The sequence below is a fragment of the Oreochromis niloticus genome, linkage group LG7 (genome assembly GCF_001858045.2).
Source record: "Oreochromis niloticus isolate F11D_XX linkage group LG7, O_niloticus_UMD_NMBU, whole genome shotgun sequence".
In the NCBI taxonomy this organism is placed as follows: Eukaryota; Metazoa; Chordata; class Actinopteri; order Cichliformes; family Cichlidae; genus Oreochromis; species Oreochromis niloticus.
In genome coordinates this window covers 62838234-62864781 of record NC_031972.2, presented here as the reverse complement: position 1 = coordinate 62864781, position 26548 = coordinate 62838234, and the positions used below count along the sequence as shown (strand labels likewise).

Genomic DNA, 26548 nt, shown 5'->3' with positions numbered 1-26548 from the left:
TGATAAAACAAAACAGGAAACATAAAAGTTTTGAGGAGACTTTAAAATATTGACAATTTACCTTTTTGCAGTGCATTTCTACTTTTTCTGTTCTGCTTCATCATAATGGCTCATGCATAAAATGCGGCTGTTAACGATGACATAGATACCATGATTTATGCACGAGGGCAATTCATCAGTAATTCACTTTAATAAAGATGCCGACATGCGTTCTGTTCGTGCTGTGCTTGAAACTGTTAGTGAAAGTATGAACTACTGAGCTGAGGAAGACAAAGGTGTACTTAGGTTCTAACAGGATGGAGGAGATGTAACATCATCAGCGCTAAACTACTATTACACAGGAGTACAGACTTGCATTTCTCACTGCTCCCCACGCTTCTATAGTGCAAGACATGAAGCAGTGGCTGCTTTTATCTAGTTTGGATTTTGTTATTGATGTGATTCATATTTTTATTTATAGGAATAAGAATAAAGCCTAAATCTAGTGCTTTATGAATACTGCACGTATGAATTCTGACACCAAATAATGACAAAATGAGCAGGATAAACATAATGGTATTTTATACACTGTATGGATTCATAGATGGCAACTGCAATTATTGTCTGCACATCAGGAGTTATTGTTATTGGCTAAAGCACTACTTTGTACTGTCTTCAGTCAAAGTCTAACATTTGAATTTTGTCTTTCTGATGAGATAAAACACAAAAGTTGATTTAAAGAGAGAACCAGCATCGGTCATGTTGTGGAAATTAACCAGACTGGATCCAGAAAACTGGATCAAGTCATCTTCACGGCTACAGAAGTTTCCAAAATGGTCCTTTAAACTTTAGAAACCCAAACTTTTGCCGCACTGATGATGATTTTTGAAAAAATATATATTGAAACTGCCTGTGGTTTTCTTGAGATGATGAGATAATTAAAGACTGCACCGACAAGACAAGACAAGAAACAAGTTTCATTATCTTAAAATAACAAATTAATTAACTCTTTATCTCGAGATGGCGCTGAAAGAAAATTGCGAGCATGACTGTTCACGACTTTACAGAAATTAAAGTTATCATCAAATAACGAAAAAACTATAAATCTTAATTTATTTTCCTAGGCTGGTAATTTAACAAGACTTTAATTTATATTTAGGAGTTTAACTTTTAAATCAAGCATTACGTTGAATATTGTTGGATTAAATCTGTTGCCAACTCGTTGTATTCTGGTTATATTTCAGCACAGCGTACATGCGTGCAGAAGTCGGAGTAAACTGCAGTAACAGCAAATGGAAATGTTTTGTTTCAAGCCAACATGAAAATAATCACAGGAAATAATTTAAATGAACATTATTAACATATTTACATGTATATGCATAATAGCTTAATTGTTTCCTGGAATTGTTTCGTGGAATTAAGGACCCTGTACTTCATACGTTTTTTTTTTTTCTCTCTCACTAACGAGTTTGTGGCTTTAAATATTCTGTCTCCACCTGCTGGTAATGGAATTTCTGCATGCAGTAATGCATCTTCTGCATGCGTGTCCATTTCATCTTTTGGAGAGGCAAAGCATGAAACGTGTCTTTGTACAGGTTTTGCAGGGATACTGGGTTGTATATTCCTATAAAAAACCCGAACATTGCCATGCACTTCGTGATTTTACAGTTAATTTGTCGTCGTGCAGCCATTGCATGCGTTATGTCACTATTTATAGAGGAACTTGACCTCGATGAGGGTCTGAATGAACTCTGAAAATCACCAGTTAATGTGGACTTCTGTACGGGACAATAGATGGCAACAGAATTTAAAACATTTGCTGATTTAGCACAGTTAAGATTTTGACCGACTGCATGTAATTGCCAACTTGACCCCATTCAATCACAAACTGATAGCAGACTGACTACGTCTTTCTGCTGTTTTAATGCCATCTTGACGTACCAAAGTTGCTTTGAAGACTTCATTTAAGTGCGAGTGTTTGCAGACCTGGTCCCGGTCTCTGAAGCAACCAAGATCAGGATTGAAGGCAACATGATGGCAAGGTCACAGCACATGGTTGCAATCATTTTTATTATGTCCTCCCTGGTGTGACTGTAGCATTAGTCACAGCAGAGAAAACGATTCCATGTTTCCATGTCAACAGTTGTGCAGCTTCAGTGCAGCATGCACTATTGTTGCCCCAGTTCTCTAGACCTTTAGTTAATGTGTTTATTATCTGGGATGAAATCAGCTAACTTGTATTAGTTACATCACAAGTGTTGGCAGCGTTTGTTCTGGTGGGGAGTTCACAATTATTAGCTCTGTTTTATTCAGATGTTTGATGTGTGAGAACTCTTCACACTACTTACACCTTGCTACAGACGTGATACATGTGTGTCTGTGAGAGAAATTCATATCACTGCAAAGTTTTACTTGGTTTAGAAGAAAAAGCACGGAAGTAATACCCATAACATCAGGTCTGTTTGCAGTGAACATGCCAGAACACTTTAATCATCCATTATTTACACCTGTGCTTTTATATCATCAGTGTCAAAACGTCTGTTGTAAAAAGCCTGACGTCTTAATGTGACTTTAGCCGACAATCATTGCAGGCGTCTGTGTAACTGCACAGCAAATTGATTGATTTTCTTCATAAATATTGCAAATTACATTTTGGGTTTTGATCTGTCATAACAAGAAAAAAAAAGTTAATTATCGATGTTAACGAAGGCTCAGATTCATAAAATGTCATGGTGAGCAATGATGGCACACCAACATTCACAATATCAGGTTCTTCTGTGAGTAGGATAAAAGCATCATTAATACATCTTTGTTTTTCAAAATATCTGTGGGGAAAAAAATGTTTATTTTAATCTCGATTCTCGACTCTGAAGAGCAGATTAAGATTTTTGCATCACAGTTGGATCAAGTTAAATGTCCACAGATTGTTTTCTCTCAGTCATAAGTTGATATGTATGTCAAATGGTAACAGTTTCAAGTTTGTATTGAATCCAAAATCAGAAAGAGTAGAAACTTGGAGTGTTATCTATTAGACTTTGAAATTCCCATCTAGTCTTCATGTTGCAGTGTGTCATTTTAAGCTGGACCACATGAAATGCAGTTCTAGTTTCACAAACATGACCGATGCTGTGTTGCGCTCTCAAGTGATGCCCTCGGCGTATGTGTAATGAGCCGTGCACAAACACGCCGACTTTGTTGAAATAAGCGTTTCGATTTGAATCTCGGGATGTACCGAGTTGAATCATCCCTAACCTTGGCCTCCAAGCACTGCACCACAGCAGAAATTACAGTCTTCGGCAGAGCTTACAGATGCGAGGTCAACCAACCATTCAAACGTTCACAGAATTGCCCTGCCAAAAAGACATTTGCCTAACTGGGAACCAGTGGTGTGGTCTGCTGACATTTCCTCAGTGACAGGGAGCCAAACCATCGTGTCGCTGGCTCTTGATGTCTTCCCTCGCTTCCTTCATGTCCATTGTGGATCTGTCTGCTGCTTCACTCGGGAAGGCAGGTGTTGGCAGGACGAGGACGGGTCCTCAAATATTTGTGCTCTTTCAGTGAAAGCAGATGTTCTCACTGTGCAGTCACATGCATATGCACTCACACAGAAATACTACGGCAGCCCAGTGTCTGGGGAGTTTACCCCGAGCTGTGTTGTCTGTCATTTGTTATCAGCTGAAAACAGGGAGGGCAGAATATTTAGTTTGAAATATTTGAAGACATTCCAAAGCTCAATGTTGTGTTTCTAGGTTTGATTCAACACTTAGTTCCCCTTAAAGAGTAAAACTGGTTCTGCTGGACTGAAATATTTGGAGATTTGCATGAAAAAAAAATTTTTCTCTCATTTTTAGTGCAAAGCTTCAAAGGTGGGTTTCATATCAGCTGCCCATATCACTTGCACTTTTATTTTCAAAAAGCAGAAATTATTTTTTAACCCTATGATGCCCTTTGTATCATATTTGCTACATGCGTTTCTGAGACCTCTGTCTCATTAACATCATCAATACTTGCCATAATTTCAAATTGTTATGGACGAAACTCTTTTTCTGTCTAAAATTAACATTGTTGTTAACAAAAAGTTGCCAAAAGCCCCCAATGTATCAAATGCGATACAAAAAAATATATAATAAAAATATATCATCCACAGCATGATATAGCAAAAAAACTGTTGTGGATTTTGTTATAAGGGTTAATTACAGAAGTGTTATGGGGTTAGGGTTAGGGATTTAGAAGTTATGACTCAGTTTGTTTTTCCTTTAAAACTTAGGTGCACGGTCCTAGGGATCGGCTCCTGATCCCCACTGGTTCTTCTTCATCCTTCTGCCACCATTCTCCTCTTCTTCTTTGTTGTTTCTTATGAATACCATTCTTATGTATTGCTGGTATTGTCCATCACCCCAATTTTATCATATAAGACCTGCTGTGATCTCTAATCAAAGTATGGTACAATAAACAGTCAAATCTCACCCACTTATATTTGACCTTTATTTTTAGATTTTCTCCTCGTAAAACAGAATTTTGACTTTAATCTCAGAATTCTGGAAAAGAAGAAAAAAAGACGTGCCCACTTTTTCCCCCCCCCCGGTGGTCCTAATCCTCTTCCGTAGGTAATAAACATCTCAGTTCCAAAAAATCAGACTTTTCTGGCTATTTTTGGATGGGTTGGGTCTTACAGGGTTAAGCTAAGGAGGCGAGATTGACTTTGATTTAAAGCTCACACACTTTGACAAGTCTTAAGGATAAAAGAAGAATTTTAATTAAATTGAAGTTTAGTCTAGCTTTACAGTGAGTGCAGGCTCGAGCTCTTTCCTCCTCATAATTCTTTGAGTGTAGTTAAATTACTAAAGTAAATCTATTTCTTTGCTTGGATTAGCTTCCTACATCAGACAGGAGCTCATCACACACCCGTTATTATTATAACACTTTGAAATGTGAGATATGGCCCTGTGTGTGTGTCTGTGTGTGTGTGTGTGTGTGTGTGTGTGTGTGTGTGTGTGTGTGACTGTGGGTGTGTGTAACAGGGTTTTTTAAAGAAAATCTTGGTGTGTGTGTGTGTGTGTGTGTGTGTGTGTGTGTATACATGTGGGTGCGGCTGATGGATTTTCAATTTCATTTCCTATGTACACGCACCGTCCACCGGGGCAGTAGATGAGATTGAGCCTTTACCGCTGGTTCTGAAATTGCGTTGGTCTGGCTGGACTCACAGCTCCATTTAAATGCATTAAAGCAGAGGGAAAGTGGCTCGTACATCAAGGGTTTTGACATGTGGCAGTAAGACAGCCCTCGGCTCTGGGGACGATTGGCGTTTGACATACTAGAATCTCAGGAACATCCATTACAAGGTGCTATATACACGAGTTAACTGATGACTAGGTCAAACCTTAGATTAACAATAGGAAAGGGAGTCCTGTTGTGGGTGAGAGTTTTTGATTGTTAAACCTGCTTCTCTTTTATTATTTCTTTGAAACTGTGTGACATGTGGATATTGATCTTTATTGCTTGAGAAGTGCTTAAAGCTATGAATTAGCTATTACCATCTCCTGTCACGGGCGAAGTCAAAACACAAGTTTGAAGCTGTTGTTGGTGACGGGTAGCTGACATGATGCGTCGACAGGTGCAGGTGGTAATGATGAGGTCCTAGCTACACACTATCCTTGAAAATAATATATACAAGATGCTTTTTTAGCAGATGTGGGGTAGCAACTGGCTGAGAGTCGGGAAATGTAACGACTATGATTGTTCTCAGGATTTTTAGCTGAGATCAGAATAACTAAAGGTAAAGAAATGGAGGTAAACGAGATGTTTTGTGTTGAGCTAAAACTGCACATCTGCATTTTACAGCGTCAATCGGAACGTTGTGTATTAAGAGATTCCTACATCCGCCCAAAGCAAATTCTTTGTAAGAATAAATATTCAAGTACAAGCCCATTTGATCTGCAGAGATGACAGGCCCTACAGAGCCGCTGTGCTGCGAGTGAGGCGTTTCAGTGAGTGCAGTATGTAAACTATCTGGCAAATGACAACCTAACAGCACAGAGGAGCAATAACACAGGGTGCATGCGCAGTGCTGTGTGTGCATGTGAGAGAGATGGACAGAGAAAAATGAGATGGAATTCCGACTGGAGTTTGCCCATAGGCGCATATGCAGGGTTATTCATCACAACTACATCCACAGAAAATGGAGGCACTGTCTTTGGCACTTTGGAATTTGTTGCTGGAAACAGGAAATTCTTTAGTTTGAAAATTCTTTGAATGTCTGTGTATGTGTGACCTTAAAGATGAGCGTTTGTCATTGTGTAGCTGGCGTCCCTCAGGGCAGACACTTTCAGAAACGCTCATGTTTCTCAGCATTGCCTTGGATTTTAAGGCAGTATTGTTGGTTTCCAACAATAGTTAGTAGACGTTTCAGTGTGTTCATTTCCCAAATCTTCTTGGTTTGTGTAGAAAAAAATAAACAGAAAAGTTAAATGTAGAGTATCAAAAGCAGCAACAAAGACACTAAACACTTAAGGATAGAAATGTAAGAACTCCACGATGCAACCCTGGAGCCTCAAAATAGTGAATAACATTTTGCTCTCTTTGTTTTTCCGAGTAAAGATAATCCTCTGTGGAACTGCATCTTACATTTGGCCGTATCGCTATGATCCACAGCATCCTCTTCTCTCCTCTCAGGCTGCGCCCCTGACTTGTTGCCACTTTTCCAATGCATATTTGGATATCATCAGATTTCTTACATGTTCTGTTTGGCCTTGCTCGCAACTAATAGAACTCAGTTTATGCGTCTGTTTAGCTGAAAAGGAATCATGACGAGGTGGTGTTTCATTTCCACTAGAATGTTACTGTGGATTATGTACATCTGTGTGCACACTACCTCCACTTGTTATTTTGCTGCTTTTATTAGATGTTTTCTATCTGTTCTTGTCTTGAAGTTATATCTGTTTCTGAATCTGCAGCAACAGCACCGGTCAGGGAAGCAATAATTGCTACATTTCTCTATTGTTACTGTGATGATTATAAAAGCATGCCTTTGCTAAAAGCTCTGTGTAAACAGGTGCTGTTTTTTCCCCATGAAACAAAAAGCTTGGCTACCTGTGCAGAGTGACTGAAACCTGTAGGGACTGGAAAAGGACATTATCATGAATGTGGACAGACTTCACAGCCAAGAGAGTCTCATGACAAAATACAGCCGCACATGGACAGAACAGGCAAATATTGAAACATTACACACTTGTTTAATGTCTCTCCTTCTCAATCTCTCTGTTTGTCTTTGTGCCCATTCCACCAGATGGTGTGTGTGTGTGTGTGTGTGTGTGTGTGTGTGTGTGTGTGTGTGTGTGTGTGTGTGAGTGAGTGAGAAAGAGAGAGAGACATAGCAAAAGGTCAGAAAATAGTACAGATTTAGGCAGTAGACCCTCACAGTTTTCTAATCTTTGAGTTGCTGGCGGCACATTTCCAGAGAATACCAAATTGTTCTCTTTAGATTTTATTCAGTGAACTTCCCCAAGCCATTCATTTTCCAGCACTGCCATTTACAAACAGGGCTGCAGGTACAATTGGCACTGATATTCTGAACCATTATGTGATTCCTCTGTTCACAGTCACTGAATAATGCCACAGACTTGGTACTCGAAGTTTCTCAAAGTATTTTTTTGTCCCGATTTTGGTTTTGTCTCTGTAGCGTCTGCTGAAGAGTCAGGCACACGTTTCCACACACGAGACTAGAATCATGTACACACATAGTTCACATTCACAAATGAAGAGATACCGTTCAGTCTAACAAATCTATTTTTATTGGATACAGTGTTTGCACTTTAAGTCTTTTATAAAATAAAAATTCTATTCTCAATCTAGCTTCAGTAACATTCTTACCTGTTGAAAATGGATAAACTGAATGGAGTAAATGTATCGAATGTACTCTTAGATTTATTTATTTGATTGTGATTTTCTGTTTATCTATCAAAGGATAAGAATGCAACCTTTGTTACTGAATCATTTTTATTGCATATTAAATAAAATACCTCTTTTAAATGTTATCAATTCTAAATGGGTCAAATAACTTAAGCGAACATTAAAATCAGTTGAATTGAGTTTATTTTTTTGTTAGTCTCATACAAACAGGATGTAAATGTATTCCTGCAATAATTAAACTTTTGTACTGATATAAAAGTGATCATCTCTGTAATTAGTTTCTCTGAGCTAATTTGACAGGTTCCCAACAGATGTCATGAAACTGGGATTCAGCATCTTTTGTTTTTGCCTTAATCCATCTGAATATGAAGGCGGTTACAGAGCCAGTGTTATGCCAAAAAGAAAAGTTAAACTCATTTGTTAGGTGGAAAAAAGTGTTTATTGCCCAGCAAAACCCAGGTGAGGTGAGAACAAGCACTGAAGGTTTGTTAGACTGAAAGTGAAATGGAACAAGTGGATGTATCCATCCAGCACAAACATGCCCGTTGCTATAGCGCTACTGTCTCTCTAACACGCTCTTATTCACTCAGAGACTCACGTGTTGAGACACACATGCTCAAGCACCACTGCCTACCTCTGGTCTGTCATTCTGCACGAAGGGCAGACCTGAGCACGGTGGGATCAATCATTCTCCAGCACACACTGGCAGTGTAAACCTTTGATAAAGAGTGTCGTTCACGGTGAAACCCCCATCAAGGACTTATTAAAGGCCCGACGCTGTGTGATTAACGAGAGCACCGGCACCGCCAAGCTGGGCCGCTGCGGGGCTTAGATGCAGGGGGTAAGGAGATGAAAGGCTACTGTACAGGAGACACACTGAGTAATATAATCCTCACTCACACAAACATGTATGCAGCGCAGTTTGGCTTTTCTAATGTATGCACTGCAAAACAAACTTAAGAATCTGTAAAGCGATGCAGCCGCTGTTCTGGATAGTTTCTTTGGTAATATCTAGTTAGATTATTTAAAACGTTACTAGTTGTGGTGTTATATCACACATAGAGTCACAGGTCACACCAAAGCACACCAGGGTTGAGCAGGGCCGGGTGGGTCTGCAACAACACGAGTAAACTACAGAGAGAGTGCTGCATACTGGAAACTTCACATTTAGCTGGTGGTACATGGAGAAAAACCACTTAAACAGCAAGGACACAAGACATGCAGGGCCTTACACACACACACACACACACACACACACACACACACACACACACACACACACACACACACACGCTGATATACTGCACTTAGGGAATAATAACTGTACCGTCTCATGCACCAGGTACTGATGACAAGCAGAGCCAGAGAGAAAATAAAGTAGGCTTGAAGATGGCAAGCCAATCCAGGTTATCTCATTTGCCCTCGGTGACTAACATACAGAAGAAGCGTGAAGAAATCTGAGCGACAAGATGATTGAGAGCAATGAGAGCCAAATTAGAATTAGAAAAGGAGTAGGAAAGGGGGATTAGCTAAGAAAGAGGGGAGGAGTGTGAAAGAAAAAAAATACTCCAGAACCAGAAACAGATGGACCAATTGATGGTTCAGTGATCTGCATCACTGACTAATGCTGTGTCTGTCAGAGCAGAGGTGCTCTCCCATAATTTATATCCCTTAATATTCACAGCTTTTCTTCACTACATCCAGCCACAGCTATATTTATCCCTGAAAGGGAGGCACTCAGCTATCCGCAAGAAACCCTCTTTTCTTTTTACCCTCTATACGTCCTTCTCGTGCTTCCACCGTGACGAGATATTATAAGAAATATCCTGTCAGCATCTGCCTACAGGAGCACAGCTGGATGTGTGTCATCCAGACTCAAAAATCTTATATGTGCATTATGAGCAGACCAGGTGTGCTGGCCTACGGTGACGTGTTTAGTGGAAGCATGTGTACCTACATGGTTCACTGATGGGTGCAGAGTGTCAGCTTCTCTCCCTGTGTGTTGGTCGCTTCATCAGAATGAACGAAACATGACAGGAACTGCATTGTTATCTGGACCTTTCGCTTTTATGATGTATCGTATGGTGGCATGGACTATATTTGTGTGAAGATGATGGACAGGTAGCCTCAAATTTAGCTCTAAGACTTTGGTATAAATAGGAGTTTGTGTTCGACTCAATGATTGCCCAAATCAAAATCCCTACACCGCTGTGCTCGACAGTTGGTGTGAGGTGTTTGTGCTGACATGCCGCTATGCATTATCGCCACTTTGGTCTCTTTTGGTTGTAGAAGATTTGGGGTTTGTTCAGATCGAACTTTGCAAATCTAAGCTTGTGTTCTTTGTAGAGAAGCAGCTCTCTCCTGGCGAGTCGTGCAAACAAGCAATGCTTGTTCGGTCTTTTCTAATTATCACGTCACAAACTTACGAACAGTTAGCATTTAAGGTACTACATTGACATTGGAGTCACTCCTGGGAAGATTGGCAGCTGTCTAGGCATGTTTCCCATTTTTGAGTCATTTTTCTCACTGTAGAATGATGGACTTCAAATTGTTTGACTTGAACTCTTTCGGGATTGATGGGCTGATGGCTCTCCTCCTTGGCGTTGCATTAACATGCACCAGAATGTTCCAGACCAGCAAACTGCTAAAACGTCTGCGTACATGCAGGTCGATTACAGTTAGTGATCATCAAATAATCAGTGGATTATCAGCACGTGGCTGCTGCGATCACTCTGAAATCTTAAGGAGGAGGAAGTTTATACTCTGATTTTGAGACACTGCTTCTTCATTTTGGGTTAATTGTGGTTAAATGAACAGTGGCACAGTTTGATATACATTTGTGAACATTCAAACATGTGTTCAAGAACACACACGTCAGTGACAAACAGATCTGATTATGTATTCTTGAACAAGTTCTCCGTCTCCCACTCTTGAGATGATGTATTTTTAGTCCTTCCTAGAAGCTTACGGCTCCGTGCTTTGCAGGAAGTTGCTGAAAGGCACAGAGTTGCTTGTGAGTAAGGTGAAATGAGCTGTTCTATGAGTTATTGATGAAGCAGCCTTTGCATGAAGTTCCCATTCAGTGGATCAACATAACTAAAGTTGAGGGGCTGCCCATCCGCTTTACATGCAGCTATAACAATGCACAGGATGATGTTCTTGCTATCAGCTGTTAGAGAAGATCGACACTGTCGGGGTGCATCCATGAACTGGGGAAGTTTATTTTCAGTATGGACGTCAGTGTGGGGCTGTTATCCTTTGCTGCCATAAAATGATTTTTCCTTTTTCACCTTCCAATAAAAATTCTTTTGTTTTCAAATGTGAGACTCAGCTGAGTTTGAATGCAGTACTATTAATCAAGTTCTCGTAACTTTGTTCTTTTCTTTAAACAGAAATTAAATTAAAAGACTACAAAAGAAATTGCAAGATAAGATATGAGCTGTTAAAAAGAAAGCATTCAAGAGTTTCTCCTTCTCCAAAGGTCCGTTATTATCACCGTGTAACGTAACCAGTGTATTAATTTTATGGTTGACGTGGTAGAGGAGTATTTTAGCACCGATAATCCACTTCTCCTCTGTGCTGCGCAGGATCGCCGTCATATTTTTGGGGTATTTGACTTTAAATTACAATGTTGTGTGAATGCAGAGCTAATCAAGAAGCACTTTTTATGATTAAATTAGCAAGTCTCTCAGATGACACAATTACACAGTAGAGTGGTTTTGAATTAATAAGACAAAACAAGATAAGCAGAGGTCAAATAAACAGATTATGATTTTGCAGATTTGTCATTGGAAGAATAATAGGTACATACTGAAAACTTCAACAGCTCACAGATTATCATTAATTATCCGCCTATGAAACCAGTAAAGAGACTTAACAGTGATATGAGTTTTACCAGTGTTCCCACCTCTTTATAAAAACACAAACATATATATATTGCTCCTCGCTCTTCTGATGTAGGTGTACGAATATAAAGATGACAAGCACCATCTCAGTCCTCTTTCCTGCTCCATCCATCACCACTGTGGGACAAATAAGAGGTTATTGTGTGTCTACAACTCTGCTGTGATTGATCTGATCAATAACTCATATGTTCCAGGGTAGTTTTCAACTCAGCGCCTGAAGCTGCTGTGAGAAGACGCGATAGTAACACGAGTTTGAAGTTTCTCAGAGAGGCTGTTTGTTCAGAGTATCTGAACAAGCTCATAGTTGATTGACTGACAGCTGCTTTGCAGGTGTTTCCTACATGTGTGTCCTCACATCTGTGTGCACAAATTCTCTTATGTGTGCGTTTTGAAGCTGCCTGGCTGAAAGCTCGGATGCATTGATCCAGGAAGGCGGAAAATTCGTAACAGCACGCTGAGCTCGTTTGTCCTCAGTTCTGCAGCTCTGCTTTTGCTGCTATTGAGTGCAGCGTTACGGGAGGGATCGGGATGGGCGTCTGGCCTTCTGTGGGAGCTGTGTGAGCATGTGCGTGATTGTGTTTTTCTACATTTGTATGAACCCGTTTCCTCGTGTCCCAGACGGACAGATGACGACAGATTGTTCTTTGGTAGATCTTCTGTGCCAGACTGCTGAACTCTGCAGGGAACAAAGAAAAGGGAGAAGACAAATATGGGGGGCTGACTGCCCACAGGTGTGCCCAGACTGAAAGGATGCCTTCTCATAAGGCGAGAGGATTAGCTGCAAGTCGTTTCCCTTCTGTGTGTATTCTACCTTTGTGCAATGCCGTACTTTGGACATGGAGCAAAATATTACTCCAAGCAAAGAAACAAACAGACTTTAGCCCAGATTGCATTTTGACTGAGCTGAGGTTGGTGAGGAGTCGGCTTTGTGATTTTGTCTTGTAACTCGTGGTTTACAAGAACTCGTTTACAAAACTAACCCGAGGAGTCATGTGTGAGAATCTTGGAAAGCCATACTGTGTGTACAGCTGCTCTTGCAAATAAATGCATAAAGTGTGCAAATGAAGACTTTACGCAAATATTGTTTAATGGGAATTTGTTCATACTTTACAAACAAATTGTGTGCAAACAAATGATGAAGGGCTGACTTTGCCACTCCCACACTTCTGCTTTGATTATTATTCAGTTTTTTAATTATATTAAAAATACATTTTAAATACACTAAAATGTTGTAGAGAAATAAATTAAAACTAAAAAACCTAAAGGTGCAGATTCTGTATCTCATTTAAAACTGGAGCAATTACAATTCTTCTGTCAGTGTAGGTTCTCAGTCATCCAGGTCATGATAGTCTAAGTCTGTCCGAGCTCCTTATAACTCAGTTAAAACACTTTCTCCGCTTCACCTGGAGGTCAACATGTGTCCCTGTAGAGAGACATGGAGGTGTGGTGGAGAATGACTCTGATTTACTAACACGCGCATGCCGTTAAGAGCAAAATGAGCTGGTGCACACGTCTCATAAATGTCTGTAATTTTGTGTATGCACTTGTTTCGTGCGTCCTGACATTTAATATTTGCAGAGCTATAAAAGAGTTCTGTATGTGTCCAGAAAATGGAAAAGCTAAGATTGTTTGCCTTACAGTGGGGAAAAAGGTTTCTTTCTCACAGCATATGTGTAGAAAAGACAGCTGTTCTCTATCTATACTTTTCTTCTATTCTAAGCTTTTAAGTGTTCAAAGCTTTCTGTCTCCTTTATCTTTACATTTTCATTCTTTATTTCAGTGATGTACACTCAAACGGTCAGTCGGTTGTCTCTCCTTTATTCCATCTTCTGTTAACACCACACAAACAGCACTTCATGTCACTTACAATTGCTTCCTTCTGCTCGAGTTCAGTGCAGCCTTCACTAATATTCACTTAACTTGGCCAGGAATAATTACCTGCCATTTCCGAACCTATTTGTGTTAGATATCGGACACCTTGTTTTGAAATGCCTATAGCAATTTTGCTAATTAAGCCATGCATTATTACATTAATTGGTTCTGATTAAGGGGTTAATTAATGGATGCCACATTAGTCAAGCGTAGCCCAGCAGAGGGTGGAGTTGATGTTAGAGTTCACAGATGCAAATGGAGACATCAAGAAATTAGAATAAATGAGTTTGTTTGTGAGACTGAGAAAGAAAATACAAGGGCAGCCAAGCATTAAATTCAATTGAGTAGAGCCTGTCGATGGCAGGGCAGGAGGCCATTTATTCCAGTACGCTCATATAGGATCTTTGTCACCACCGAACGTGATGAATGAGAAGCTGAGAGATGAGGACAGAGAGAAGATGAGAAAACAAGTAATGCGGGAAGAGAAAAAAAAAGTTTCAAAAGAAAGAAAAAGAAATTTCAAGATCTGTTTGAAGAAGCAGCTGGCAGGATGAAGCACAGTAACTGTCTTCAGAGTGGCTTTTATGTATTTGTTACGTAAATGCAGAGACGTATTACATGTGACGGTAACACAAAAAAGCCTCGGTGCAAATGTGTCTAATTCCATAATGAATTGTTAAAACCACAGAAATCCTTTAAAGTTGTGTTAAGAACACTTATCCACTGGCAGCAGATGTTCAATTGCTTATAAGCAACGTAGTTACTGCTGAGTGTGACGGTCTGCTAGACCTCAGTGCTGCGTTTGATACTGTTGACCATAATATCCTATTAGAGCGATTAGAACATGCTGTAGGTATTACAGGTACTGCACTGCAGTGGTTTGTATCATATCTATCTAACAGACTCCAATTTGTACATGTAAATGGAGAGTCCTCTTCACACACTAAGGTCAATTATGGTGTTCCACAGGGTTCAGTGCTAGGACCAGTTCTATTTACATTATACATGCTTCCCCTAGGCAGCATCATTAGAAGACATAGCATAAATTTTCACTGCTATGCAGATGACACCCAGCTCTATCTATCCATGAAGCCAGGTAACACACACCAATTAGTTAAACTGCAGGAATGTCTTAAAGACATAAAGACCTGGATGGCCGCTAACTTTCTGCTTCTTAATTCAGATCAAACTGAGGTTATTGTACTCGGCCCTGAAAATCTTAGAAATATGGTATCTAACCAGATTCTTACTCTGGATGGCATTACCTTGGCCTCCAGTAATGCTGTGAGGAACCTTGGAGTCATTTTTGACCAGGACATGTCCTTCAACGCACATATTAAACAAATATGTAAGACTGTTTTCTTCCATTTGCGCAACATCTCTAAAATTAGAAATATCCTGTCTCAGAGTGATGCTGAAAAACTAGTTCATGCATTTATTACTTCCAGGCTGGACTACTGTAATTCTTTATTATCAGGATGTCCTAAAAAACCCCTGAAAAGTCTTCAGTTAATCCAGAATGCTGCAGCAAGAGTCCTGACAGGGACTAGAAAGAGAGAGCAGATTTCTCCTGTTTTGGCTTCCCTTCATTGGCTTCCTGTTAAATCCAGAATTCAAAATCCTGCTCCTCACATACAAGGTCTTAAATAATCAGGCCCCATCTTATCTTAATGACCTTGTAGTACCATATCACCCTATTAGAGCACTTCGCTCTCACACTGCAGGCCTACTTGTTGTTCCTAGAGTATTTAAAAGTAGAATGGGAGGCAGAGCCTTCAGTTTTCAGGCCCCTCTTCTGTGGAACCAGCTTCCAGTTTGGATTCAGGAGACAGACACTATCTCTACTTTCAAGATTAGGCTTCAAACTTTCCTTTTTGCTAAAGCATATAGTTAGGGCTGGACCAGGTGACCCTGAATCCTCCCTTAGTTATGCTGCAATAGACGTAGGCTGCCGGGGATTCCCATGATGCATTGGGTGTTTCCTTTCCAGTCACCTTTCTCGCTCACTATGTGTTAATAGACCTCTCTGCATCGAATCATATCTGTTATTAATCTCTGTCTCTCTTCCACAGCATGTCTTTATCCTGTCTTCCTTTCTCACAGCAGATGGCCCCGCCCCTCCCTGAGCCTGGTTCTGCCGGAGGTTTCTTCCTGTTAAAAGGGAGTTTTTCCTTCCCACTGTCGCCACAGTGCTTGCTCATAGGGGGTCATATGATTGTTGGGTTTTTCTGTGTACCTATGAAGCGCCTTGAGGCGACTTTTGTTGTGATTTGGCGCTATATAAATAAAATTGAATTGAATTGATATCCAGCAGGGTTTCCTGTGTAAAGATGTGAGACTGACTATTAGAGAAAAAATGCAATTTTCACTTGTCACTGTAACACTTTTGCTTTTCACATGTTTCACCTGTAAAACTGTGTGCAGTGGTTTACCTTTCTGTTTTTAAGCTTCATGTGCACTAATTTATAGTTTTAATCTCAAACAGCTTTACAACATAGCACACATACACACATACATACATACACCATCATATCTATAGTAATGTAGTTGCATTCATATGGTTAGCTACACCAGCTGTAATCCGTCTTAATCTTCTGCTGCTCAGTTCATTTTATTCCCAGTTGTCTGATGGACTTGAAGGCAGCTCAGGCTCTGCACTATAGGATGGTGGCCCTGTTCAGAGATTCAATCCTCTTGGGCCTGTTGAAAAGTCAAAAAAACATGATCTGTGATTTGAAAAAAAAAAAAAAGCCGAGTGATGCATCTCAGGGAAGCTCTCAGCTGTAGAAAAGCTCTCCCACGCTGCAGTTTTAGCAGTAATCTTTAATCATACTTTCTGAGTACCCTTCTAGTTTAACCTACTGACCTTCACATGTAAGCAAAGACCTGGAGCATAAAATGTTATTGATCCATTTCTGCATCATATTTCATGTTATTTCTTTCAGATGCTCTACATTTCCATCAGATTTCATGAAATTCACTTTGGTGGTTTCTGAGTAATGTTTCTGACAGACAGATAAACAACATCAGTCAAAACAAGGATTCATGCCAAAGCCCTTCTCTTAAAAACATTTGTCGTTTCAAAGGAACATTAATGCTTCAGTCTGCTGCGCCCACTGGCATTATGTTTTGGAGGTTGTCTGTTTTTCTGTGCATCCCTACATCTCTCCACTCTGTGCAATATCTCTGAAATTCCTTGAGTGGACTTCTTTATGCACACGAACGCTTGGACTCAATAAATAAAGCTAATATTTAATAAATCTAATTCTTCATAATTTTATCTAAAAGTGTAAAAGGTCAACTCAACTCTGGCCACTAAGTGAAGCAGAAGTCGAGATTTTTTCTGTTTCTGGTCAGAAACATTTGTAATGCTAATCTTGGGATTGTTGATTGTAGACTTTGCATAAATCTTTTCTGCAGTTTGACTGAAAATGTGTGTGAACCATTGTTTTACATCTTCTCTAGCTGAAGCAGTTTTCACTGTCAGAGTCTTCAGAATTAGGCAAAGATGTGAACACATAAGAGGAATTTGACTTTGTTTTCTCATTGAAGCTACGATGTGACATATCGAGCAAAGAGTAGGCGAGAAGTAAAACCAGTTTGTGTCACAGGTGTTGCTGGAGGCGCAGAGTGGTGGCGAGGTGCTGATTCCATTTGAAAAAGATCAAATACCCTGTTTTTTTTGTAAAAGTGACAACTGGTTTATTCATTTGATCAAATACATATTATAGACACAGCTGGAGTCAAAACAGCTCCTGTACTGCGTTTGTGTTGCCGGCACAACAAACCCGAGAGTGACCTTTGGAGCAAAGAATCACAGATGCACTTCTGTCCAAATGAAATAAGACGACCAATAATGCGGTAAAAGGAGGCTAAGATGCAGAACTGACTTCATTTGTCTGCACCAAAGACAAATGTTTCATAACTTTGTGCCGCTCAGACTGAGACAGTCAGACAGCACAAAGACATGTAGACGATGGGAGAAGGTGATCAGAAAAATGACTACAGCAATAAGTACTTTCTGGACTTCAATCACGTGTTTCAGAATCATTTTGTGGCATTTGTGATGGTTAATTATTATACAACACAATGCACAGTGAACTTGTTCATGTAGTCCTTTCATTCCACTAAACAAAAAAGAAAAATGAATGATTAAAAAAGCTGTTTTCTTGGTGACGTGTGGAGGATGAGTTTAGTAATCACGCAGCCCGAGGACACAAACTGTGATGGTTGAGCAGCAGACTGTCTGTATCACTTGCCAGATGGCGGTGGACAGGGTGGGTCTCGTCTTTCAGTATCCTTTGGGTTCAGCACAAACGCCTCACTGATATCACAGATCCTCGGTGACGTTCTGGGCAGTTTTAATCGCCCGTTGTAGAGCCTCTGCGCCACAGAACAGCCAGGTTAAAAGCTTTCTGTTTTAACCGTTTATAAACTCGGTAATTGTATAAGCATGATATACGTTTAAAAAATTCCTCCTATTTATGGATTTCCCAGACGCTGGGGGAAATTAAATGAAACCTGCTATTGAAAATCTTGATGCTAACTGCAGGAGAAAAGTGGGCAGGTGCAGCCGATGCACCACCCCGCTCACTTATAGCCTTCTCTTCTACCATCTGCTTTCCTGCTTCTTCATTCATTTTCTTTTTACTTTCAGTATTCTCTTTTAAGCTTTAGCAGTCACTGTTTTCCATCCCAACAGGACTTCAACAGGCTTCATTATACAGCATTATTGATGGCAAGTTTGCTCATCTACGCAGTGTCATTAAATTGGCGTCTTTTTTGTATTAACGGCTTAATGTCTCCACATAAATTACCTGACAAAGACTTTGATGCAAAAAAAAAGAAATAAAAAAATCATGTGCCAGGGTTCTGGAGGAAAAGACATTTTCAAGTACAGAAGGATCCATCAGCAGCGCAGTAATAGGCTAAAAGTCATTAACATAACATTAATTCCTTTATTAGGGATATTGGAAACAAATAGCTTTTCACAAAGATTCTGACTCGGAGCCAATCCACTGCTGTACGCGAGAGGGAAAATCAGCTTACACTCCAGTATATAAAGCTTGTGGAAGGCTTAGAAGCAGCGAAGCCTCGGCTCGCTCTCCTGCCTCGCTTTACTTTGTTTTTGCTGTTGTTCTTTCTCCCTCAGTATGTGCTCCACTCTCACGTTGCCTTTGTGCTTCTTGCTGACTTTTGCTCCCATTCTCAGCCGCCTCTGTCTTCCTTTCTCTCCCTCTGTCAGGACTCGATTGTGCCGTGAAGGCCGTGATTGTGCGTCTGTGCGTAATTAGCTGTTTGAATGAAGGGCAAGTTAATGAGATCAACTTCCGCTGTCCTACATGGGAATAGCTCTGACAGAATTGTTAGGCTGTGTCTGAGTGTGTGCGTGTGTCATATTGCCCCCCCGGCTTCCTGTGCACCCACAGGCTTGCACTGCATGTGAAGCTGTTGCACCACCTTTATCCTGCATAGAAACATTTGCTTCAGCTCAGCTTCAAAAATATTTCAAATTCTTCAATCACTTGTTAAAAGAGTTACTTAAAAAAAAAAGAGTCAAGGAAACATTTGGTTTTTGAAGAGCAGACTCACAAACACAGCACCACATGCTGAAGCGTTATGTTGCCCTGCTAACAGACCAGCTACGTTTGTATATGTCTGCCCATCTGCAGGACTACACCATCTGCCTAAAGTTACCGAGGGCTATCACTTTTTCTAATAGTTGGAAAATCCATTTTAATTTGAAAAGCTATTGCATTTTCACATTTTGGATTGACACCCATTCATAATTCATGATTTCATTTACCCATATCTGTATTCAGTTCAGTCTGATGTGCTCTGAGGCTTCACAGGTGAGAGACCTTGATCGGAGGGTAAAGCCTCCCAGGGGGTTGTTTAGAGGGATGGGCTGTGCATGGTTGCCTGCAGTTAGATAGATAATTTGATGAAAGCAGAGGCTCCGTATAGCTTTTCGATTCTGGATTCATACCAAAGAGTTGGCATAAACAGCTCCCATACCGGTTTCATTTTGTGGGTCTTGAGGGTGTAAGCTCCAAAACTCAAGCAAACACACTTTAAGAAAACCTTTCTAGAATTATTCAATTTCAAGCCCAGCTTGGCTCAAATTATTCATACTGTATATGAGGAACTTTTAGGGGGTTTTCTCACCGGAGGTACGCTGATGTCACTCTTAGGTCCTGCACACTGAGTAATGATGAAGGCTGACCGTTATCTTCACTGAGGTTCTGGCTGCCGGTCTTCTCCTCTAACTCGTTACAAGCCGGGTCTTGTTTTTGGTTTAGTGTATTCGAGAAATGTTATCTCAGATCTGTCTGTTCAGTATGATGCTCATTTACAGTGGGCATTTGGGGCTCAATAATTTATGATAATAGGTTTGAAAATCTGGATTATCCTCTGCCCGCCCGTGTTACCTGCTCTATGTGATCACTAGAAGACATCGACGTTTGTTACCAGAGCTCAGCAATTAACCTGGAGAGCACAATGTTGTAATTGCTGGGATAATTGTTTGGAGGACCGTTTCATTCCAAAGCACTTCATGGACTGGCACGCTGATGATGTCCAACTCTCTGTCAGAGGTTTATAATCATCATTGTCACAAAAGCACCAAGCTGCAGCGACTCCTGCTGTGTTGTGTGAATGACTTGAAGGCGTGACTGAATGACACACAGAGCAGTGTGACTGTCCTAGTTTTTACTTTTGCGTTTCCTTTGGTTTCTGCCGGTCGTGTGTGTATTCGGAGGATTCTTTGATTGAACGATGGGTCCCGAACTTGATCTTTTTCTGAAAAACAGACCTTGGCTGTGCTTGCTCTAACAGGCCTACATGAGTAGTCAGATTACCCATGCAGCTCAGATGGTTCAGCCTGTCCAGACTGGCATCACAGGGGGTTGCCATACTCTAGCTGAATTGGCTATGCACCACTGCACCACCACTGACATGATGCTTTTACTCAAATCTTTTAGCATCAAGTGATTCTTTTCTAACACTATTTATTCTTTGTGCCACCAATCTTCAAACTGATTTCAACCATTCTCTGGCTTTCCACACATCGCCACCTCCAGCTCTTCTTTTTACTACAAACTGTGCAGTTTGGTTCATATCCTCCGAACTCGACCAAACCAGTTCTTATGACCTTGATTAAATGTTAACCCATCCACATGATTGCTCCTCAGGTCATCTTCCACAACCAGTTCCCTGACATTGTTACACTGCCTTCATTTTACACACAGAAAAACTCTTTGTTTCAAGACCTTCACACTTAGCCGTGCAAAATCCATGCGCATATTGTTCACAGCAATGGTGGAATTTTGTCGGAGAAATTTACAGATTTTTCTGATGCAAATAAACACATCTGACCAATTACTGGATTTAGCAACAAGTGCGCTCGTAGTTCAAAATGTGTATCCATATGGAATATGCAATTAGCAAAATAATATATTTTACCTCAGAGACACACAGCTAGGTGCTCTAGGTCAGCTGGCTCCCTGAAATCATTTCTCTGCCTCCTCAGATGCGGTTCCAACTCTGCCAACGGGAACTCATCGATGCTGTATAGACAATCATTCTGTACAATACAATAATTAAAGTTCTACAACTGTTTATAACTGTTTAATACTCAGTTGTATATCTACAATCTGTATAGTTTTCATATTTTAAACCATATTTAATGTTAGGGTTTTGTATTGTTGATTGTCATTTATGCTTAGAAGTATATAATCGATTGTGTAGTGATAGGAGGTTTGATCCTTAGTAGTCTGCAGAGACACGTTGTGTGCATTCCAGAGCACTCTGGGAGCATGGGAGAGGCCGTGCCTTGTCTTATTGTTTTATGGTATAGGAGGACACCTTCTCTGTATCTGGTTAAGCATAAGAGCCTTTTGTTTAGTTGCACCGCTAGACTCCTGGCACCAGCTTTGGGGAGTCTTCAAGGGGTCACATCTTGACCCCACACATATACACACATAGACACACACACAAGGTATTCTTTGTTCACATGCATACCTATGTAAGATGTCATATGTTAATGAACCTATGCATATTCATGTAACCACAATAAAAGAGCAGTGTTACGGGGGAGCGGACGAGAGCAACTGGGGTCAAGCGAAGGAACGGCGTTTGTCCAGTTCTCTCCCGTGCACGTGAAACATAAAGGACTTTGCCTACTCGTGTCTTGCTTGCTGTGTAATTACATTGCCTTCAACGTTCCAGCGAATAGGTTCAAGCTACAAACCTATCATTTATATCCTGTTCATAGCCTGTACACTCACTACAGCCTGTAGATACTTATAGCATATTCATAACATACCTTTATCCCGTGTACATTGTAACATACCTATAATAGATCCATATTCTGTAATATATCTATAGTATTGCTAAAGCACTTTCTGGATAGATGCAAACTGCATTTCGTTGCCTTGTACTTGTGACATGTGAAGTGACAATAAAGTTGAATTCGATTCTATTCAAACTGCCCCACTGACATCCTGATGTATGTACAAAAGCAGCCGTGCTACAGCTTCAAATCCTGGCTCAAAGCACAGACCTGTCCCTTCTCCTGAGGTTTAGATGAACCCAGAATCTGTTTCTGCTTTTTGTTGTTAGAAACATCAGGACCTGCTCATCACTGCATGATGTCGACTGGCATGTATTACACGACAAGTTCTGATCTAAAAAGTTTGGAATTTAGTGCAACTTTTTTGCAACATGCTTGGTGTGTAATGGCCTTCAGTCATATGACACTAACCCCTGCACACACACACAGATGCACATAGTCTTCTGCCCACTCTTCCAGATTGGCCATGTACCTTTTTCCCTATTTGCTGTTACCTCCGTGCGTTCATATCACGTCTCTTTCCTTGATATCAGTTGCCGGTGCCCTCCTCTATTCCTTTCATTTCGTCCTAGGATTGCTCGCCTCCCTGCTAACACTCCCATCTGTTTGAACACAAACATTCCCAGAAACTCACAGGAGCAGCTTTGAAGGAGTGAAGCCATTAGTGGACACTCAGCCACCACGAGGCACCTGGGATGAGTGTGCTGTGGAAAGCTAGATAACAACTTAAAGCACCAAACTTTGAAGTCTGTGTGTGATTTTGTGTGTCTGTAACTAAATGTGGGCAGTTATCCTGGTTGTGGTTTCTGAGTGCCAAAGCGGATTAGCACTTTATGGATTGTTTGGACTTTGATGTAGATGCTTCACAAGTTTGGTAAAAAGTTGTTTTTTACTATCATTCCCAAAAATACAAAGCAGTAACTTTAATGAGTTCTCCCTGTAGATCTTTAGGGAGAACTCGGGATAGTTTTTGTTTGCTTTGGATCTCGCAGGAAGGCTTGTTGATCCACGGGCTCGTTATTGTTAATTAGAAATGTCGTCCTTTCTCAGATGGTTTCAGTCCCTTCAACTCTCTTTTTCCTGTTTCCTTGGTTGGCCTGGCTTTGTGTTTCTCAACAGAGCTTCTTTCTAACCTAAAGGTTTCTTTTCTGTCTATGATTTGTAAGTATTTTCATCCTTTGAATGTTTAATCTACAGTTCAACATCTACACTGTACATTTTAAAATCCCCTGTGTCAGGATCGTGACAGTGGCACTCACACGTCTTATTCTTAACAGAGAACTGCAGAAACTGACCTGCCAGCTCATTTTCCACACTAATCACCGTCAGGGTCGAGGAAAAGCTCGCTGCTTTTTCAGTTGACCTCACTGTGATTGTTAAAGCTGTGGAACAAGACAAGTTTGTGGAGATTTAAGAGACAACAGATACAACTGATTGGGAGAGTCAGAGAAATGCAAACACACCTCACATATTATTATTATGAAAATAATAACTGGAGGATAAATCAGAAGATGTGAGAAGGAGACACGGCGATGCCCGTCCACTGTCAACCTTTATTAAATTAGAATAAATTGCCCGACGTGGACTCATACGAATGGAGAAACATCAGTGAGTCACAGCTTGTGGACTGTGTCACTCTCCCACAGTGGTGCAAACAGAGTGGTGGTGTGTTTTCCAAGGAAGTGCATATGGAGGGAGATTCACTTTGTCTGCCAGCAGCTGTGGCTCTATTAAGGGTTTGGCTCAATGGATCTGAGGCCATCTGCTCTGGACCGAGATACCGGGAGCAGAACTCGACATCGCCAATATCTGTAATGTCTTTCTGGATCTGACTCTACACACTGACAACAAACACTTTGTCGTGTAGACGCTGACTCGAGCAGGCACGCAGGACTATTGCAAATCTCCAAATTACATATATGATCATGTGGACTAACTTTAAATCACAAAGCCTTTCCTGAAACATACTCACTGGGTGAGTTGCTAATGATCCTGGTGGTAATCAGATGGCACACACGGGTCATGTTAGCTGTGGCTGTGCTCGGATTATTTTCACAGTCCAGTTCTGGAGTGGGATCATCGCCATCGTTCCAGTTTACGGCTTACGCACCGATGCAACCGTTCTGTGGTCTAAATATACAACTTTTCTGTCTACGTCGCCACACTATGTGTTTACCTTCTTGTTTATGTATGAAAGCTCAGCTCCAATAAAGAAATAAACAAACAAATAAAGATAATGAATGAAAATGTATGCAGTGAGAGAAGCACTAGATCGAGGGTCAGGGAAAAACATCCGCCAGTCACCATCCGTGTGACTTTTTTTCAAACAGCTTGATGTGCGACTGTTTTCAGCTCTTACCACAAAATCTACCGTAGGATCAAACATATCAGCAGCTGAATTTAAAATGTCAGGTTTCTCACTGTTGCTCGTGGTTCCAGAAATGTGTTTGGCAGGAATAACAGTGAAACAGCAAGAGATGAAGCCAAAAAGAAAAGAGGAAAAGATACAAAACCTCAGTTTTATTTGGAGGTGAAGGAAGATTTGAAAATGTCCCCATGGATATCTTGAGGTTGTACAAGACCAGTATTGATGCATAGCTCAGATTAACATCCTACAAGTCTCCCTGCTGTGTGCACAGTGTATATTCCTTTTCTGATGTTTTGATTTTGCATACATGAAGCGCAGATAGACATTGATAGATAGCATAAGGAAACATTGCAACCTCAAAATCTACCTTTTTGTGTGATTTTAATACCAAAGCATCTCAAGGCGGTGACGGTTAAGCCGGGAACGACACATCCACGAGCTCCCGGGGTATTTTCTCAACTTCATAGAACACACACAGCAACGTGTGTTTAATGATTCTATTGTGTGTAAAGCCTGAAGTGTCGCAGTAAAAACAGGTTTTTTTCTTGGTTTTAAAAAGTCAACAAATATGCTACATTTGATCTGAATCGACATTCAAAGTGTCATCCAATTAAAAACCCAATTACTGCTGAAGATCAAGCCTTTGTGGGACTGCGTGTGCTGCTGCACGTCAAAGTCTACGACAGAGTGCTTCACTGTGTGACTTTACATGCAAATTCCCCATTTTTGCATGTAGCAGAAGATGTGCTCTCCCATTAGCATGAACTGAATCCAATTTCTCTCAGCTAGTCTTCAAATGCACAGCGCATTCTGGAGGACAGAATGAATATTTGACCTCGCAAATCAGCAGAGAATTGACCTGAATCTTTTTCTTCCACATTAATTTTAGTTGATTTTCCGACTGCGCTGTATGGCTATAGCAGCGTGTGCGCGTGCCTGTCTCTGCATGCCTAAATGCCTGTGTGTGTGTAATTACAAGGATTTTGAGTGATTTCTGTATTATATTTCCAATCCTACTCCATTGAGAGGATGACAGCTCCAATTCTCAGTACCACAGAGGACAGTTTGCGTTCGTGCCAACATTTCTTGTACGAAATGTCTTGTCACTACAGTAGCAGACACAGCACTACGCTTTATGGTGTGCTTTCCAGGACGATTCTCAGTAAAGTACACGAGTTAATCGTGATTTGGTCATATTTTTGGCTGAATGGTGCCACAATTGTTGTTTCATGCAAATTAGAGTCACTTTTTCTCTTCTTGAATAAAATTCAAATGAGTCGTTATAATTGTGAAAAGGGGTTATTAAAATAAGTCCAAATGTTCAACAGAATAGGAAGGATCCATGAAAATATTTTACCTCTAAAAATGAACATTCCTGAATAAATCACAACTCTTCGCCCCTTTTCTCTTTTCCTCGTGATCATGCGAAGCAATCTGAGTAATATGGTTTTCTCCATCACCTCTTTTAGCGAGGTTTGTGTGTGGTATTCAGTTAGATCAGCAAAAGGAGAAGCACAACAAACATCACGGCAGGTTCGTCTGCCAGCATCTGGAGGAAAAGCAAATGTAGCGTCGACTGTCTGCTCTGCAGAAACAGCCCCACAAACTCATACAAATGAAGAAGAAAGTGATGTTGAGCGTGCGTAGCTGCGCTTAGCTGCATTGTGGGCACAGCCTGACAACACTATTGTGTATGTGCTGTGTGTTTTGGGTGTAGTCCATTTGTGTGTGTATCCGGCTCAGTGACGCTCACTGCTTTCCAGACCTTCTGGGCCTGTTACTCCCCCGCCGCCCCGCCAACCTGTCAGCTCCTTGTCCCTCCACCTCCTCTTCCGTCTCTTTCTTCTTCTTGCTTGCACCTCCTTTCTCGCTCACTCCGACTCCTTCTCATTTAGTCTCTCACTGTGAGCTGATGAATGGTCCCCAGGTGATGAGGTGACAGCGGCTGTAACTGCTCAGTCTTTATTTTTCACACCGGGAGTTTGAATGTGCTTTGTTTTACTACATGACTCTTCAGCTGACCCTTTTTCACTAACATCACATAGTGAGCACTGTCTGAAAATTTCACTTCCTCTCATCTGCTTGGGCGAAGCAGAAAGACAGATTTGAGTCTCGGATGATTTGCAGTCGCAGTGAAGGGTTACAACCTGTATGCTGTATCCT

At 40.8% G+C, this 26548-nt stretch overlaps 1 protein-coding gene across 2 annotated transcripts in view; it reads left to right on the top strand.

The window, feature by feature from the left end:
• Window positions 1–26548, top strand: part of cdh13 (cadherin 13, H-cadherin (heart)) — a 356939-nt gene that overhangs the window by 31476 nt on the left and 298915 nt on the right. The window lies entirely within an intron of this gene.